This window comes from Mauremys reevesii, linkage group 1 (assembly GCF_016161935.1).
Source record: "Mauremys reevesii isolate NIE-2019 linkage group 1, ASM1616193v1, whole genome shotgun sequence".
NCBI lineage: Eukaryota > Metazoa > Chordata > Testudines > Geoemydidae > Mauremys > Mauremys reevesii.
This window is the reverse complement of record NC_052623.1, coordinates 32,097,446-32,117,081: the sequence shown is the minus strand read 5'-3', so window position 1 is coordinate 32,117,081 and position 19,636 is coordinate 32,097,446. Positions and strand designations below refer to the sequence as shown.

Below are 19,636 nucleotides of genomic sequence, written 5' to 3'. Positions count from 1 at the left end.
GGCCGATGTACATAGCAGAGGGGCATTGCTGGCATATGATGGCATATATTACATTGGTGGACGTGCAGGTGAATGAACCGGTGATGGTGTGGCTGATCTGGTTAGGTCCTGTGATGGTGTTGCTGGTGTAGATATGTGGGCAGAGTTGGCATCGAGGTTTGTTGCATGGGTTGGTTCCTGAGCTAGAGTTACTATGGTGCGGTGTGCAGTTGCTGGTGAGAATATGCTTCAGGTTGGCAGGTTGTCTGTGGGCGAGGACTGGCCTGCCACCCAAGGCCTGTGAAAGTGTGGGATCATTGTCCAGGATGGGTTGTAGATCCCTGATGATGCGTTGGAGGGGTTTGAGCTGGGGACTGTATGTGATGGCCAGTGGAGTCCTGTTGGTTTCTTTCTTGGGCTTGTCTTCAGTAGGAGGCTTCTGGGTACACATCTGGCTCTGTTGATCTGTTTCCTTATTTCCTCATGTGGGTACTGTAGTCTTGAGAATACTTGGTGGAGATTTTCTAAGTGTTGGTCTCTGTCTGCGGGGTTAGAGCAGATACGGTTGTACCTCAGTGCTTGGCTGTAGACAATGGATCTTGTGGTGTGCCCACGAAAGCTCATGCTACAAAACATCTGTTAGTCTATAAGGTGCCACAGGATTCTTTGCTGCTTCTACAGAACCAGACTAACACGGCTACCCCTTTGATACTTGACAACATAAATTCTTCAGTTACAGATATTTTCTTTGGACATGTGCAGCTTTCAGAACTTATTCTGCCCGCATGCAGATTTTAACAATTTCCATCCCACCATCAACCTCAGCCTAGACCAATCCACACAAGCGGTCCATTTCCTAGACACTACTGTGCTAATAAACGATGGTCACATAAATACCACCCTATACCGGAAACCCACTGACCGCTATACTTACTTACATGCCTCCAGCTTCCATCCCGGACACACCACACGATCCATTGTCTACAGCCAAGCTCTAAGATACAACCGTATTTGCTCCAATCCCTCAGACAGAGATAAACACCTACAAGATCTCTATCAAGCATTCTTAAACCTACAATACCCACCTGCTGAAGTGAAAAAACAGATTGACAGAGCCAGAAGAGTACCCAGAAGCCACCTACTACAGGACAGGCCTAAAAAAGAAAAAAACAGAACACCACTAGCCATCACCTACAGCCCCCAACTAAAACCTCTCCAGCGCATCATCAAAGATTTACAACCTATCCTTAGAGATGATCCCTCACTCTCACAGATCTTGGGAGACAAGCCAGTCCTCGCTTATAGACAGCCTCCCAACCTGAAGCAAATACTCACCAGCAACCGCACACCATACAACATAAACACTAACCCAGGAACCTATCCTTGCAACAAAGCCCGATGCCAGCTCTGTCCACATATCCATTCAAGTGACACCATCATAGGACCTAATCACATCAGACACGCCATCAGGGGCTCATACACCTGCACATCTACCAACGTGATATATGCCATCATGTGCCAGCAATGCCCCTCTGCCATGTACATTGGCCAAACCGGACAGTCTCTACGCAAAAGAATAAATGGACACAAATCTGACATCAGGAATCATAACATTCAAAAACCAGTGGGAGAACACTTCAACCTCTCTAACCACTCAGTGACAGACTTGAAGGTGGCAATTTTGCAACAAAAAAACTTCAAAAACAGACTCCAAAGAGAAACTGCTGAACTTGAATTAATATGCAAACTAGATACTATTAACTGTGGCCTAAACAAAGACTGGGAATGGTTGGGTCATTACACCAATTGAATCTATTTCCCTATGTTAAGTTCTCCTCACACCTTCTATGGGCCATCTTAATTATCACTTCAAAAAGTTTTTTTCCTCCTGCTAACGATAGCTCATCTCAATTGATTAGACTCTGCCTGTTGGTATGCATACTTCCACCTTTTCATGTTCTCTGTATGTATAAATATCCCCTGTCTGTGTGTTCCATTCTGTGCATCTGAAGAAGTGAGCTGTAGCTCACGAAAGCTCATGCTTAAATAAATTTGTTAGTCTTTAAGGTGCCACAAGTACTCCTGTTCTTTTTCTAGGTATTTTGCCGCCCCAAGCACTGCAGGCAGGCTCCACTTGGCTTGCCTGCGGGAGGTCCCCGGTCCCACAGATACCTGATCTGGTATAGAGCACTGGGCCCAGGCTAGTGCCCCTGCAGTACTGGTCTCCTGCAGACGCTGGTTGAAGCCTTCCTGCTCTTCAGGAATAGGATATAAATCCAGAGGAGGCTTTGCCCCACAAATGCAGTTGAAAAATGCATCAGGTAGAGCCCTGTGTCATTCTTCCTGTCATTGCACTATTTTGTGTCAGTTTTGAGCTCACTTACTGTTTGCTAGACTACGTTCTAGCAGATTAATGTGTCCATTCTATTGGGAACAGCAGCACATAAAAAAGACAAACCCAGGTTAAAGACTTTTAATGAGAAAGCAGAAAGCTTAGTTACTCAAGAGAACCTCCTTGCTCTATAATTTATTTAATAACTTTGTTTATTAGTCTCCTTAATCTCTTATTAAATAAGTATTAGTCCTAAAGTGGTAATTAGAGAAAATAAATTATCTAGAGCAATTAATGTCATTTTTGGCAACCTGATGGGCTCTACTGCTGGTGAAAGGCCTGCACAGAAAAATATTTTTGATTTTTATCTTCATCATTTGTTCCTTTTAATTATCTTTAGAGGAATGTAGAATTTGGTTATGAAATGATAATGCAAGAAGCTTGAGGGATAAAGAATCATAATTATAACTTGTACTGGAGGTGTCTTTAGTAGTGGTTCTCCCCCACACATGCAGTATTTATGGACTAAAGTTTAGTAGTTAATATTAAAGTTGAGTAGTAGATTAAATTTGAATTTTACGTTTACAGTTTTTTTGCTCATTTTGAAGAGTGACTAACATGCAGAATATGATCAAATCTTAAAGAAAAATGTAGGTATCTTTGTATGTGTATATTCAGTTAAACCTTTCTCATCTATATCTTGCATCTCTATATTGCGTGTTAGTAAAACACGGAGTAGACATGAGGGGCCACGGTTCAGAAATATCAGTCAGAATATACTCCCCATTGTCCGCATGGCAAGGAGGACTTGGATTTTATTCAGATAATTGGGAGTTTGGATAATAGAGAAGGCAGGAGCCATTCAGCAGTGGAATGGCCTCCTCTGCAGCAGGGGGCTTCTCCTCCTCCTCGCAGTCCTGGCTAGGGGTCACTGCTCTATTATCTGAACCTCCAGATTCTCCGAATCCTTTTCTCGTCCCCCAGCATGAGATACATGCCCTCTGTAGCGTGTACCTCATGCTGGGTGATAAGAAAGGGATTTGGAGAATGCGGAGGTTTGGATAATGGGGTTTCAGATAAACAGGAGTGTACTGTAATCAATGCATTTACAGCGTGCTGTGGGGTTTTCATAGCAACAAGAATCAATGGCCTGTTGCAACTTTTTTAAACACTTTGATAAAATCTTCGAGTGGCTCAGATAAAAATTGTTACCAGCGTTTCGTAGAAAAAGTAGTGTCAATGTATACATCTATATGTAGATAGGTAGTAAATGTGAAGAGCACCATCAACTGGTAATTAAGAATAGGATATGTATGGTTCATGAGCTTGTGATTTGAGTTGTTGTTACATTACAAATGGCTTCCTAACTGAGCTTTGCTCTGTATAATATTAAACAGAGTCCCTGTCCCGAAGAGTTTATGATCTCAGGGCTTCACAGATACTTACACATCAGTAATTTTACTCACGAGTGGTCCTATTGGTAGGTGCTTATAGGACTGGACCGCAATTCTTCTATCAGATGCAGTGGGAAATCCAGAGGGTAGAATGGCATACTTGGTGTGTGTGTGTTAATTCAAACCTTTTTATGGGCTTCATAGAATTGGGTTTCTAAGAGGTGAGTTACTGGTTTATGGGGCAGTGTCCATACTCTGTAACAGCTGTAGCATTATCTATTTAGACTCAATTAATAATGCATTTTATAGCTTTGCTTTGTGATAGTTTATTGACTCTAGTTGCATATAGCAGTCATTTAAAATTATCTCACTTAAGTATGCCTAGATGGATTCTTAAAGTGTCAGTAGCAACACTGAAAGAATTTTGCTACAGAGCCAAATTAATCTACTGAAGTTCACAGAAGACAGTCCAACCATATATGGGTTGAGAACACACAGAATGCAGTCAAGTGAAGTGTGAAACATCTGCTCATATTTCACAGTGGGCTATGCCAAGCATCTACACACACTAGTTGCATGAAACCAATCAGGATAAGAGTTTTTCTTGCAGACTGCACTGTGAAGAACCATCTTTCTCCAGCTATCCAGGCTGTGCTAAAGCTTAGTATCCAGGGCGGGCTCTACAGTTTTCGCCGCCCCAAGCAGCGCTGCCGAATTGCGCCCTGGGGCGGGGGGAAGCCGCCCGGGACAGCTAAACATAGAAGCTGCTGCCGAATTGCCGCTGCCGCGGAAACGCGCCTGCCGCCCTAAGGGCACATGGACTGTGCCCGCCGCCCGCAGCGGCAATTCGGCACGCTACTTGGGGGCAAAACAAGGGGGACTGCCACCCCTTGCAGATTGCCGCCCCAAGCACCAGCTTGGAATGCTGGTGCCTGGAGCCGGCCCTGTTAGTATCTAAGAGGCAGAATTCTTAAAAAACTTGAGGTTCCAGGCTTTGCACAGCCGTTTTACAGACTTCCCTGGTGTAGAAGCCAGTTAGGGGTTTTTTTTTATTGAGGTTGGCTCAGGGAAACAGTTAGGTCAAAGGCACATGGCTAGGGCTCCAATTCCTGGAGTCAAACCATCATATTGGAATCTCAACTTTCATTTTAAAAAGAGTTTCTAGTTCTCAATGTTGCAAAGAAAAACTTGAAGATTTGCCCTGAGTGTAACTGGTGCAGTCTTTATTTCCTGAGTCTGCAGGTAGCTCTAAGAGGTATGAGCTGGCACACTCCTCTGAATGGTTGTTATCTCTGAAACCTGCTACCTTATGGGGCCTCAATCAGCACCTCACAACCACAGCCCTTATTATGGCTCTGTTATGGTGATGTCAGCAGGAACATCCATGAACACACATGCACACACCCCAGTACACACATGAAGGCTTCTATTCTAGTGGATAGAAGCTGAATCCTCCCTCTTCTTAGATGGGGAGCATAGCCAGACATGAAGGGGTCTTCCCTACCTTCCTGAATCCAGTTATTTCATGTTGCATAAGCAGCTCTATTATAGGAAGCCTAGCACTTGTAGCTCCCCTTGACGTCAGTGGCAAGTGCCCACATGCAACAATCTCTGAAAATTGGGCTCCTTTTATCTGACTCCCAGTCTGTGCACCTGACTTAACTACTTCCCTGAGCCAGTCTTAAAAACTTCCTCTGGCTTCCAAGCCAGGGATATCTGCATAAGTTCTGTGCCCACCCTGGAAACCCAAGGTTTTACTAGTTCTGCCTTTTAAATACTCAAACACAGAACAGGTAGCTAGAGAGCTGACTCCTCCTAGTGTTAGTAGTAGGACACTCATCCAGTGTGGGGTTTCGTAGAACTAGTTGGTACAGGATCTTGGCATGCATAACTTGTGGCACCTGGATTTGAAAATTCTGGCCTTGACGCCTCCATCTTGCTGTCAAAGTGGATAAATCATTTGTCTCCTAACTGCCTCATCTGGAATACGAAGCAATTATATTTATCCACCTTCTGAAAGGTCCTTGGTGCAAAACTTTATATACTCTTTAATTTGTTTATTAAAATACACTTATCCTCACCTTTTTACAACCCCTCATATAATAGTGTGTGCAGGGGAACAGAGAAAAGGATGTGTTCACTGGTTCAGGGAACAGACTATTGTGAAGGTTATAAAGTTTTTGTTGTTTGGGTGTAGGGTGTCCTTGATTACGTCTCACTATGAAAGATTAACAATGAAATTTACGCTATCTTCTCTTGCTTGACCTGAATGAATCCTGTTAAACAGGATAAATCAATCCTACCCAAACAGTAGGTAGCAGTGTGAAGACAAGCAAAGGGTAGAGTTAGAGCAATTTCAGTCTCTCTCAGCCTACAGTATGTTGCTGAAAGATAATGATGAAAGCGTTCTTTACTCCACTGGGAATAAAACAGAACAATATGATGTGTGTGGTTGTCCTAGATGCTAGTCTTATCTCTTTTTCTTGCAAGTATGAAAGTAGAGTTTGTTACCTTATGCAGTGTGCTTCCAGTATATTTCCTGCTGTATTCTTTATCGGTTTTGCTTTTGAGACTGCACTGATACTTGTAAAAATATAGTTTAAGATATTTGGATTTAATCAATTCTGTTCTGCCCAAGATTTAAATCAGAACAGATAGAAATCATCTAATGAATGTATCTAAGATGAGTTAAAACAAATAAACAGAAAAAAACCCAAGCCTTATAATAATTAGTGCCTGTATTCAGAAGCAACGATTTTCTTAATCACTGTTGCTTATTGGCATGCATTCTATTTAAAATTCACATGTTAAACCCCTGCTTACAGACGTCTTACCTGTGTGAATAACTCCATAAATTATTAAAAGTTAAATTTATTTTAGTCTTTACCAGTAATTATTTTTTTACTATTTGCACACTCAGCTTGCACAATACAAATAGATTAGTCAGTTTCACTTCAGGTTAATAATTGATTTCTGATCAGTTTCACATTCTGGTTCATGTATTAGAGTATCATAGAATTTAAGGCCAGAAGCCATCACCCAGTCTGACCTCCTGCACATAACAAGCCACTACCTAGTTACCATTGCACTGAGCCCAGTAATCTGGATTAAAGTATCAGAGCCTTCTGGAGACCAAATTATTGTGTGCCATGGGCAGAGAATAGGAGAGACAAAGGTGTGTCAATGTCCAAGGCCCCGTCAATGACAGAGAATTGATTTGGTGAGATGTACCCAGATGAACCTCGAATGCGGCAACATTTTGAGTTGTAAAGACTATAAGGGAGTATTATTCCTTTAAAAATAAAGTGCTTTTATTGAAATGCTAAATTCTGGTAGTTAGGATTGGTCAAAATGAAACTTAAATTGTCTTCTTGGTGACCAGTTAGATATATTTATTGTGTGTTTGGTTTTATATTTTAAGAGAAATATTATAGATGTGTAACTGCAGTAACTTTCTAAATACATCATCATTTTTTTTAAAAAGCGATTTTCCTTTATTTGTGATCTTTGGCCCTGGCCCTAACCCTGCAACTGCATTCACACCACCATACCCCTGTGCCTGAATGGAATCCCCTTGACTTCAGTAAGACTCTCCCTGGGCATAGATGGTCTACTTACATGGATGCATTTGCAGGATTGCAGTCTTTCTTGGTATCCGGAAAGCAGTATAGCAACATAAATTTTTAACATTTGTGAAATGATGTTGGCAAGAAGAAACTTTTGAAGCATGTCTCTGCAGAGCACCTAAAGGAATGTTTCTACTGGTTACTTTCCTTTTTGTAGAGTAAGAAAAAAAATCCTAATCTGTAAACTTCCTGAATCTGCTCTTCTGTCAAGCACATCAGTCACAGAACCATGATCCCAGCTAGCTGTACTTTGAATGCTCAAGCCTATGTCAGGCATCTTTGTGAGGATGTCTCCTGTACTTAGACTAGTGAATATTTGAGTACCCCTGGGCATCCCACAAAGTTCTTCACATGTCGGTTGTGATCTTCCTGATTTTTGTCTAGCTTTAGAACAAATTCTTTATCTGATTTGAGAGTGTCCCTTTAAATGTTTGTAAATATGGCTTGTTATATAAGTCCCTTCTATTCCTAGTACATTCCTATGCTGAAAGTCACAAAAGTGACTTAAGCCAAGTTCGAATAAACGGCATCACCATCGTTAAAGGAATCTACTTGGGGAATTTTGGGTATAGTCATGACCATCCAGCTCGTAGATCTTATTCTCTTGTGTTTTTTCCATAGACCTAATTACTACAACAATGCATATTTAAATAATTTAAACTGGTGCCCTTGCAATATTCACAGTAAAATATAAAACAACATTTGGGAAAATTATCTTTCGTTGTCATGGGTTTAACATATTTTTGCTGAACCAAACTGCAGTAAATTATGTTTGATCATTAAATGTTGCATATGTGGGAATCTTGGTGTGAACCAAGCCTTTTTCTACAGTAAAAAGAATGAGGAGTACTTGTGGCACCTTAGAAACGAACACATTTATTTGAGCAAGCTTTCGTGGGCTAAAACCCACTTCATCGGATCCGTGCCACAAGTACTCCGGTTCTTTTTGCTGATACAGACTAACACGGCTACCACTCTGAAACTTGTCTACAGTGGCATTGTGGCCACTAGGGTAACTGTAGCAATGAAAACCCTTACTGCAGAGACAGTTTAATGCAAAACGATTTGCTGTAGCCAGGGTCGGCTCCAGGCACCGGCTCAGCAAGCAGGTGCTTGGGGCGGCACGTCGGGCTCTTCGGCGGCAGTTCGGTAGCACGTCCCTCGGTCCCTCTCGGAGGGAAGGACCTGCCGCCAAATTGCCGCCGAAGAAGAAAGCGGCAGGGTGGAGGTGCCACCAATCGCAATCGCGGCTTTTTTTTTTTTTTTCCCCGCGCCGCTTGGGGTGGCAAAAACCCTGGAGCTGGCCCTGGCTGTAGCTAGAAAGCAGGGTAAATTGTGCTAGTGCAAATTATGCTGCACCAATTTAAACTGTCTTTGTAGCCATTTGGATGGTGCAGCTACAAGAGTTGCTAAAATCCCTGTGCAGACAGAGCAAGAAACATGCTTGCTCTTATATTCATTTTTATGCTTAGTCATCCTCATTATATGTTTGTTGTGCATTAGTATGGGAGTACTCCCATCCCTGAAATGCTATTTTAGAAGTCCTATAGGAGGAGATTTTTTTTAAAGTGCTTAATGGATTTAGGACTGCAAATCCCACTGAAAATAAGTGGGCCTTTTGAAAATCTTCGCTATAGCTCCTATAAAGACAAAACCTCTTGCTTCTTATTTTAAAGGTATTGAGTTAAAATCCTGTTGAGCTTGTGTTTTCATTTAAAGAATGTGGTATTAGCTGCTTTTCCCATCAGCGTGATTACAGATTTAATTCTTACCACTTTTCCAAAGCAGATATGAAAAAAGACTGAGTCAAAACATTTCTTGTTTAAAAGAGCCAAGTTAGGAAAAGAACAGTTTAAACTATATAAAAATATGATACTGGATCTATTTAAAACACCCACACTGGAAATATGGCTAGCTTTTAAGACCCAAGATACAGTGTTCTCATACACAAAGGTTAAAATATGTAATTTTCAGCCTAGGTGGCTTTTATTTCAGATTAAGGCAAACAACAAAGAAAGGACCAATATAGTGTCTCTGAGGGAGAGACTGTAGGTGCTTATTGTGTAACATTCTGCACCTGAACTGAAACAAAATGTCAGCTGTCATATATTTGTCCCTGCAAACTGTATGGAGACTGCCAACATTTAAAGCTGCAATACACAGAAAACAGAATGTATAGCAGAGTAAATGAAAAACGATGTCCGATTCCAGGTCAGAGTGGCTATATGGGAATTTGAACTATCCGATGAATGTCCAGTTAGTTAACTGTAACTTGCTAAATGTGACAGTTTAGCCAACTAGATCTGTGAAAAGAGTTATTTTCTAATTTGGATTAAAGTTAAATATGAAGTGTTTCACTTCTGAAATGGTTCTGCTAGACCAGTGGTTCTCAACCAGGGGTCTGGGGCCCCCCGGGGGGGGGAGGGGCCGCGAGCAGGCTTCAGGAGGGCCACCAAGCAGGGCCAGCATTAGATTTGCTGAGGCCCACGTGGGGCTGAAGCCTGGGGCCCCAAATCCCACTAACTGGGGCTGAAGCTGCAGACTGAGCAACTTAGCTTCACGATGTCCCCTGTGGCATGGGGCGTGTTAGGCAGAAAACCAGTTGTTGTGGCACAGGTGGGCCGTGGAGTTTTTATAGGAGGGCGGGGGGCTCAGAAAGGAAAAAGGGTGAGAACCCCCATGCTAGACCGAACCCACCACGTCATGCATGTTCTGTCACCAAGCAGAAGGATGTTGAGGCTGGCATTTAGAAGTGTACAGCACCTGGTTTAACCCAAATTCCACTGGAGGCAAATGGGAGTTTTACCATTCACCAGAACAGCACAATGTAGCTGGAGTGTAGGTGTCCAGTGCAATAATGCACTCTTCCTCCTGCCTTCCTAATTCCCCTCTCTGTTGCACGTTCCTATGTTCCCCTGCACATACCCACCCCAGTTGCCCTTCCTGCCCTCCACAATCCTCTGTTCACACTTACCTTTATTTTCCCTCATTCTTGCACCCGACACAACCCTGCAAGCACACACTTCCCCCTCTTCTGCCCTTTCTGACTAGATCTGATGCAACAGGTAGTCTGTGAAAAGAAGTGTTTAGGATTAATGATCATTTTCACCATTTATCCTTCATAAATGAAAGTTTATGGCTGAGAAGTTCTCAAAGAATTGCCCTCTTTCAGAATGGCATCCGCCTTCCATTGTTCCCAATGAGAATGAAGCCAACCTTCCAATACAAAAGATGATGACAACCTATGTTGTCAAGGTGCAGATAGAGAGGAGCACTCTGAGAAACAGACATGGAGAAAATGGACATCTTTCCTAAGAGCAGGCTGTGGCCTCATCCACATTGAGAACAATGGGAGATGGCAGCCATTTTGAAAGAGGGCAGTTCCTCATGGACTTCTCTGTAATCCAACATTATTCTTTAGCCTCTGCTAAAAGAAGAAACTTTCAGTTCTTCAAGCACTGGTCCCTATGTGTATTTCATACAGGGGGATGCATGCACACCATGTGCTTGAGACCAGAAAATCTTGCTAGTGTGAGGGCATAGGCGTGAACCAACATAAACGCCATGTGCTCAGCACCAACGGTATAAGACAGTGGTCCCCAAAATGTGGGGCACGCCCCTGAGGGAGCAGGGAAGAATGTTTGGGGGCATGGCAGAGCTCCAGCCAGCCCCCACAGGGGGCGAGGAGGAAATGCCTCTCAGCCCTGCTCCATCCCCTGGCCCCTGACTGCCAGCCCCTGGTCACTGACCGCCAGCTCCTGGCCCCTGACTGCCAGACCCCAGCCGCAGCCCTGGGGGAGCGGTGCAGACAGGTTCCATTACAGATAACAGGGGCACAACAGAAAAAGTTTGGGACAACTGGTACAACAGGAGGTCAGACTGACCACCTCTCCAGCTCCTTCTTGCTGCCATGTGACCTGAGTCAGAATCCTGTGTCCAAAGTTAACTTTGCACCATCTTTTTATCTGTAAATATAATTGTATGTAGTTCTTGTTGGATTTAGTAATGTAGATTAGTATTCTCCACCCCAGGCACCCTCTTTGTTTACCCCCTCAGGAAAAGAACTATGCCCAAAGTTCCAGGATTTAAGAACTGTGTCTCCTGTCCTTGCCTCATCTTGGTCAGCAGTGTTGACCAGCACAGTCTCTACTCCCTTGGAGAGGTTCACATCACTGCCAAATGCAGTATCTGTGGCTCCTTCCCTTCCCTGGACCTGAGTGGTATAGAAGCTTTGATTGAGAAGTACCTCATGGAGAAAGCCAAGAGACCCTCCATCTCCTCTGCTTCTGGATCTAGTTCTTCTGACAGGAAGTCAGAAGAGGAGTCCACCTTGATGAGAGAGAGCTACTCCCTTTCTCCATCCATGAGCCAGAGTCTCCATCCATCAGCACCAAATAGAACCGGATCTGACCTTTTTTGTTAGCTGAATCTGATGTACAGGCTGAATAGTCACCTCCACAAAGGGAGGTTAGCCCAGGCACGGCTTCTAAACTATCTGGAATCTGTCCTCTGACCGGACAAGACTATCCTCCCAGGGCTGCTGTTACCCAATGGTTTGTGGTCCCCCACAACCTGCCTTTGAACCGTCATGTGGATCCCCCATGCACAGCACCCTGGATCCATGTGACAGTCTCACTGGCACTCTTCCCCTAGGCAACATCAACAGCAAGCATTTCTGCCAGAGTATATAAGGGAGAAGGACACAGAGACAGACTCATTGGTACTGTCAGTACTGATAGACATATCCTCTTCCTTTCCCAGTGAGACAATTGGCCCATCTTCAACATCCTTTCCTCATGACCACCGGCAATACCAAGAAATTCTGCAGAGGATGGCAAATGAATTTCAGATCCCACTTGAACAAGTTCCTGACACATAGCATAATCTCTTGGACACTCTTCCTCCCATTCCGCTGTTACCACAGGTTCTACAAAAGATTCATCACGACAAAGCACGAGTCAGTCTCACTGCACCCAACTGGCCCAGGCAATTCTAGCTTCTGGACCTCCTGTGAATATCAACCTGTCCTTCCATCAGCATCCAATCCTTACCAAATTTGCTAACTCAGGAGAATGGCAAGATTAGACATCCCAACCCAGACTCCATTTCACGGCCTGTATTTGGATGGCTGTCAGACCTAGAGCATTCATGTTCAGAGGCCATTCTCAAACACAGCAGAAAAGACTCATGCAGGCAGTACAAATGTTAACCTTAGATATAGTCTGCTTGCCTAGGCACATACAGAAAACCGACAGAAATTTTTCTGTAGTTGATGATGACTTTTGGCAAGTTTCATAATCAGCTGCAACAAATAGGCAAATATTTTCAGCAGTTTTCTAAATGTTATCAGTATTGTGCCGATCACATTCAAGCCATGGACAAAAAATCCCAGCAGGGATGTTTCATGACTCAGGTAGCTCAATCTATTTAGCTTAACAAAGGGAAGGTTAAGGGGTGGTGGTTAGTCTATAAGTTTCTACACAGGGAACAAATATTTAATAATGGGCTCTTAAATCTAGAAGAGAAAGATGTAACACTATCCAATGGCCAGACGCGGACACTGGACAGATTGAGACTAGAAATAAGACCTACATTTTAAACAGTGAGAACCATTGGAACAATTTATCGAGGGTTGTTGTGGATTCTCCACCACTGACAATTTTTAAATCAAGATTTGATGTATTTCTACAAGATATGCTCAAGGAATTATTTTGGGGAAGTTCCAAGGCCTGTGTTACGCAGGAGGCCAGACTAGATGATTACAATGGTTCCCTCCTGACCTTGGGATCTACAAATCTATATGCCTGAAATGCTCCTTATGGTTTCTGCTCTATTATCTGATGCTAAGATATTAAATGTCAAATCATTATGAAGAGGTAGAAATCAAATTGTTCTTTTTTTTTTTTTTAATTATTTGTATTACAGTACCACTTGGAAGCCCCAACTAAGGTCAGGGCTCATTGGGTTTGTAAGTTCCCAGAACAGAGTAAGCAACAAGAGCTTATGCTGTAACTAGACAAACAAAGAGCAGGAGAAAGGAAATACTATTCACATTTCAGATGGGGAACTGACGTTTAGAGAGACTAAGTGGCTTATCTAAGGTCTTTGGTGGAGGGAAGAATTGAACCCACATCTCCCAAGTCCCAGTCTAGGGCCTTAACCACAGGACTCTCTTTCCTCTCAATTTTTTAAAAACACGTGCATCATTGTTTTTCTAGGTACATTACATTGCTATGTACTCATTAACTGATCTCATTAACATAATTATATGTTGTTTGTTTACCATCCTGTTTACATTTCCTCTCATTCGAAATCTTTAGCAGAATATATGGTTTCAGGTACATGTCTGTAATAACAGTGGTGACAGACGCTTCTAATATAGGCCTTGAGTATGCTGTGTGCCACTGTTATGTGATAGCAGCAAAGAGTCCTGTGGCACCTTATAGATTAACAGACGTATTGGAGCATGAGCTTTCATGGGTGAATAACCAATTGTTATGCGATGTTTGCTTGTTACCCCTACAACTCAGTCCCTGTCCATTCTTCTTATCTGCTCTGGGGTGTGCAGCTGGATTCTTTCTTAACCCTTAGGACCCTATGGATAGGCATGCTCATAGGGATAGTCCCTGTCAGCAGTTATGCCTCTCTTTCCTAGAGACCACCAAGGAAACTGCCTCTCTGCTTTATGTAGGATACGGAGCCACTCAATCTGTACCCCTGTACCTCAGGGCCTTCCAGGGGCAGGTAAATTTCCCCCTTAGGTGATTTTCACAGTATATTAGGAAGAGGTTTTTATACTACACATATCTGATGAGTCTATTTACCGCCGTGTATTTTATCAGCCAGATAGGTCTGCCTGTCCTGGAGGAAAAGAGAGAATATTTTTTTTCCTGCTGAATTCAGTGAAATTCACCATATGGAGCAGGAAATCCCTCAGCAAGTAAGGCAGGCTTTTAAATTGGCTGGCCCGTAGGAGGGAGAGAAATTGGTTAAGATAGAGGCAATGTAACCAGGAATGAAACAGAATGAAGTTAAGGAAAATTTTCCACTGGAGAGATCTCTCCCTTTATATAAAGTGTAATATTCCAAAATACCACATCCCAGAAGAATGTTACTGCAGTGTTGGGACAGACTGCCCCAGTCATTTTTATGAGATACTTCTGTTCAAACTGCTCATTCTCATTTCCTGGGGGGCTGAAGCTGATTTCACTGCTGGTCAAACCCAAAAGACCTTTTCCTGTGACTATTGCAGGATTTCCGACTTTCTGTATAGCACATATTAAGGTTCCTAGAACTCCCCAAACAGAACACTTTGTGTACCTTACATGATGCCTCATCAAGGTTCCGAATCTCTTCTTGAGTCTTTACTGTTTGATTTTCAATATCCTAGAGGCATTAGAAATTATTATTGATAGTCTGTAGGCTTTTCTCTGTAGATGTGACTCTTCTTAGACATTTTATAGTTGTCAGTGGAGTTGTTGGACTCCCAACACAGGAATTTTGAGATTGATATAAAATAGGACCAGGATCCAAACAATCCGGACTGAGTTTTGATTTAGTGTAATCTAATCCAAAGTACCCCCTTTTCTGCCTTTCTCCAGTCTAAATAAACCATTACAATATATATTTTAATTTCATGTGTTTCTATCTTTAAAAAACTCTCAATCTTTCACTATTTTTTTAATCAAGAACATTTTCAAACATTCCAATTTAATATAACTAATGAATAATCCTGTTTAATTGTCAGCACTTATGTTGAACTGGACGACGTCTGTTACAGAAGTTAAACAATCTAAATTTAATGAGTACACCCTCTGCATCCATTTAACTAGCAAGATAATAAATGTGCAGCTTTTTCCATTGCTTCAGTCTTCAACAAATTCATTAACTATGAGTTTTACCACACGGCACAAACATTTCAACTTTAGTTTTCGGTAACTTTAATGTTATGTAATATTGTACAAGTATTAAGTATGCTTGCCAATTGTCCAGGCTTGAGGGTCCAATTCTGCATTGTTTGTGCTCCAAAGGTGCCTACTTTATTGTTTTCAGTGGGAGTTTTGTCTGCACAACGAATAGAGAGTTAAATTAGGACTGAACTAAACTTAAGTGTTCTCAGCCATTGCAAATAATAGGATATGCTGCACAACTACTCACCTCAGGGTGGTTTTCAGTATGCAAGCCACCTGCACTTACATGCTCTACTGTTCTCACGGACTCATCACTTAATGTATTTTGGCTCTTCCAGACATCTGAAATTGAGGCTTACTGGATCCCCTAACCCCATACTACTAAAGCCATCCAGTCCTAAATAGGAGAAATGACTTCATGCCAAGAAGCCTGACAATTGGTAGTCTTTTAAACTTTAATCTATGAAGTGTGTAAGAAGGTGACACCCCAAATCTGCTCCACACTATAGAAGGGCAAACACTCACTTTTGAATGTTTGACTTTATTGTGAACTGAATAACATAACAACATAAAACAGAGTCTAAGCTTCCTCCCTGTATCTGGGTGTACCTAAGGTTTTCTCTAGGACCACTGTCTTTCTCCCTACTTCCCTTTGGACAGTGTGTCATTGCATTCTCTTTTATAGCTTTGTGGAATTCACAAACCACAGCTGCCACAAGACATCTGTATCATTTACTCTGCAGCTAACTTCTGGTAATAGAGTAGGATAATAGGAGATCCCTGTAATACTCTGAAGGGTCATAAATCCAGTCTTTATTACATAGGGTATGTCTACACTACCAGATTAGTTCGATTTAACTTAATTCGAATTTCTGGAATTGACCTTACAAAGTCGAATTTGTGTGTCCACACTAAGGACACTAATTCGACTTTGTGAGTCCACACTAACGGGGCAAGCGTCGACATTGGAAGCGGTGCACTGTGGGAAGCTATCCCACAGTTCCCGCAGTCCCCACTGCCCATTTGAATTCTGGGATTTCCCCACAATGCCTGCTGGGGGGGAAAATGTGTCGAGGGTGGTCTTGGGTAACTGTCATCATTCAACGTGCTTTCAGACGTCTTAAGGGGAGATGGAGGAGCTTACTGACTCACTCGGATCTCAGCAAAACCAATATCCCCATTGTTATTGCAGCTTGCTGTGTGCTCCACAATCTCTGTGAGAGCAAGGGGGAAACTTTTATGGCGGGATGGGAGGTTGAGGCAAATCGCCTGGCTGCTGATTACGCTCAGCCAGACAGCCGTGCAATTAGAAGAGCCCAGCGGGAAGCGCTGTGCATCCGGGAGGCTTTGAAAGCTAGGTTCCTCAGGGAGCAGGGTAACCTGTGACTGTTCAGTTTCTTTACAGAGACGCTGAACCTGCCCCTGCTTCAGTTACTGTTGACTTTCTTCTACGGTTACATACCCCGTTCACCACGTTTCCCCCCTTCCAACACACGTTTAAAAATAAAGTTAATGGAACATTGTTAATTAACAACGTTTTCTTTATTAATGAATTCGCGTTAAAGGGTTGAAACAGGGAAGCAGACTGTGGTGGGTAGGGTGTTCAGTGATGTTAACACCGCTTCTACACTTGAGGAATGATAGGCTCCTGCTCCTAGAGCGGTCTGCAGTGCCAGACTGGTTGTTTCAACGGAGCCTGCCATCCCTCCTTTTTGGGACTCTGTGTGTGGGGGCTACGTGACCTTGTGGCGGGGGAGGACGGTTACAGATTCCCCTGCTGCGTGGCTCTGTGGTCTGGGACAAGGACCGCTGCATAAGTTCTGTAACCGCCCTCCCATGCCACAAAGTCACGTACCCCCCACCCACACAGAACATGGAAAACACCTCCTAGACCGACCAGGGTGCCTACTGACTACTGTGACCTGCTGTTGATCCTGCCCCCGTGTCTGTACCCTGGTAAAGGTGACTGTCCTATGCAATTAACAACCCCCTTCCCCCCCCCTTCACAGACAGTCTTCTGTAGAAAAACTTGACGGAAATAGTAATTAACAGCAAACTACTTTTAATAATCAACTACACAGTTAGGGGATGAAACTGGGATTGGGGCTTTGGTGAGCCAGGAAGGGAAGGACTTCTCAACATTTAGGGAATGAGAGCCTTCTTGTATTTGTGCACTCTGCAGGGGTGCAGTGAAAGTTTTCATGGCCCCTGTCGCCCCTCCTTCTTGTTACTTTCGGTGAGGGGGGTTTGGGACTTTGTGGCGGGGGAGGGCGGTTGCAGATACGGTGCAGGGGGGCTCTGTCCTCCTACCTGCGGTCCTGCAGAACATCCACAAGGCGCCGGAGCGTGTCAAATTTTCCCTGGGCATTTCCTGTGTGGCTGGTCAGAACATCCAAGCTCGGACTGCTGTCCAGAGCGTCAACAGAGTGGTGCACTGTGGGATAGCTCCCGGAGCTACTAAGGTCGATTTCTGTCTACACATAGCCTAATTCAACATAGCCATGTCGAATTTAGCGCTACTCCCCTCGTCGGGGAGGAGTACAGAATTCGAACTAAAGAGCCCTCTAGGTCGAACTAATTAGCTTCCTGGTGTGGACGGGTGCACGGTTAAGTCGAATTAACGCTGCTAAATTCGACATAAACTTCTAGTGTAGACCAGGCCATAGTGTATCTAGAGATGCTGTCTTAATCATAAACAAGCCTAATCCTTTTCTGAAACTTCTTGAGTTTTTTGCTGTGATGCTCATAAGTGCCACAAGTTTATTGTGATTCATGAGCTATATTTATTTTAGAAAGTTGCCTTTTTAATTTCAGCTCTCCTCAGAATTCAAGACATACTGGCCTACATCTGGGATATTAGTCTACAAAACTTGTAAGGTTCCATTTGAAATCAAAGTGATGCTTGTCAGGCTGAGAAAAGATCACATTGGTATGCACTTAGTTAGGTTTTGCCCTCACTTGCTACATAAAGGTATCTTTGTTCCAATCATTGCATTATTTATTGCCATATACTATAAACATTACTCCACTAACATTTTTCTTGAACGCAAAGGCACTGTATTGAAGCCGGGTGTAGATGGGTGGGTTGAGGGTGGTGGCAGTTGGGAAATATGTGGAGCAATATAGAAAAGAAGAGCAAAAAATATTTTGTGCATTATTCCTGTCATGCTGGAGGTTTTCATACTGGTTTTCCCCTTTCCCTTCCTTCCATTTAGCTATTCCAGGGAAGCAGCTGACATGAATGTCTGTGCTAATCTCTGCCAGCCGATAGGGGATGCATTTGTGAAAGGAGGTCAGATGTGCCCTGCCATTCACTGGGGATTAGATTGGAGCCTCTGCTCAACTCATTTTATAATACAGAACTGAAAGCATTCATTACACAACACACTTGTATGGCTCTAAATCATGACTAGGACATCTTGGTTAGAGTTTCCAGACAAATGGATTAAAAACATCAGAGGCCCTGATTCTTTTGGAACAATGAATTCCGTTTGTAGAATTTCCCAGTATTGGGATGAAGACCAACCACCCAGTGCTGGAAGGCTCAATAGTTCCTGTTTCTAAATACGTCTGTCTGGACTGAACTCTTTCTCTGGTAAATTGGTAACCTGTCAGAGGTATTTTACAAACTGAACAGTCTTAGTGATTGATTTTTTTCAAGAGACAGGTGTCCAAATAAGCTGGGACTGTGGTGGCCATGGGATCCCAAATGGTCAGGAAGTTGTATGTCCATTTTGGTTAATTTTTAAGTTACTTTTTAATATGGATATCATTGTCCAGGGCATCAAATTTGATGTAGTTTGTAGGGTGATTTTGTGTGTGTGTGTGTTTGCCCAGCATAGCCTGTGCTACTTACAGACTCCCCTTCCACTCTAAAGCCTGTCTCCCCTCTACCTGTCATTCTCTTGAAAAAAATCAGTGTAAAAGTGTCACCATGCAATTTCAGATCTCTTGTGTCTCAGTGATTTGCAAAGCAAACTTTGTTTATTCCACGTGTACAAAAAGATTTGTTTTGAACTGCCAGTCCTGCAAATTCACTTTGGGATCTGAAAATCAAGCTGGGTACTTTACATTAGCTCTAAAACTTATCCAACTCAGAAATAAGTGCATTCAGTAGTTCAGCAGAAAAGGACCTAGGGGTTACAGTGGACAAGAAGCCGAGAAGGCTAACGGCATTTTGGGCTGTATAAGTAGGAGCATTGCCAGCAGATCGAGGGACGTGATCATTCCCCTCTATTCAACATTGGTGAGGCCTCATCTGCAGTACTGTCTCCAGTTTTGTGACCAACACTACAAGAAGGATGTGGAAAAATTGGAAAGAGTCCAGCGGAGGACAACAAAAATGATTAGGGACTGGAGCACATGACTTATGAGGAGAGACTGAGGGACCTGGGA

General features: G+C 43.1%; 1 protein-coding gene across 3 annotated transcripts in view; it reads left to right on the top strand.

Annotated features, from left to right (window-relative positions):
- SLC36A4 (solute carrier family 36 member 4) overlaps nucleotides 1-19,636 on the top strand; it is a 219,076-nt gene that overhangs the window by 187,886 nt on the left and 11,554 nt on the right. The gene's annotated exons all lie outside the window — the stretch shown is intronic.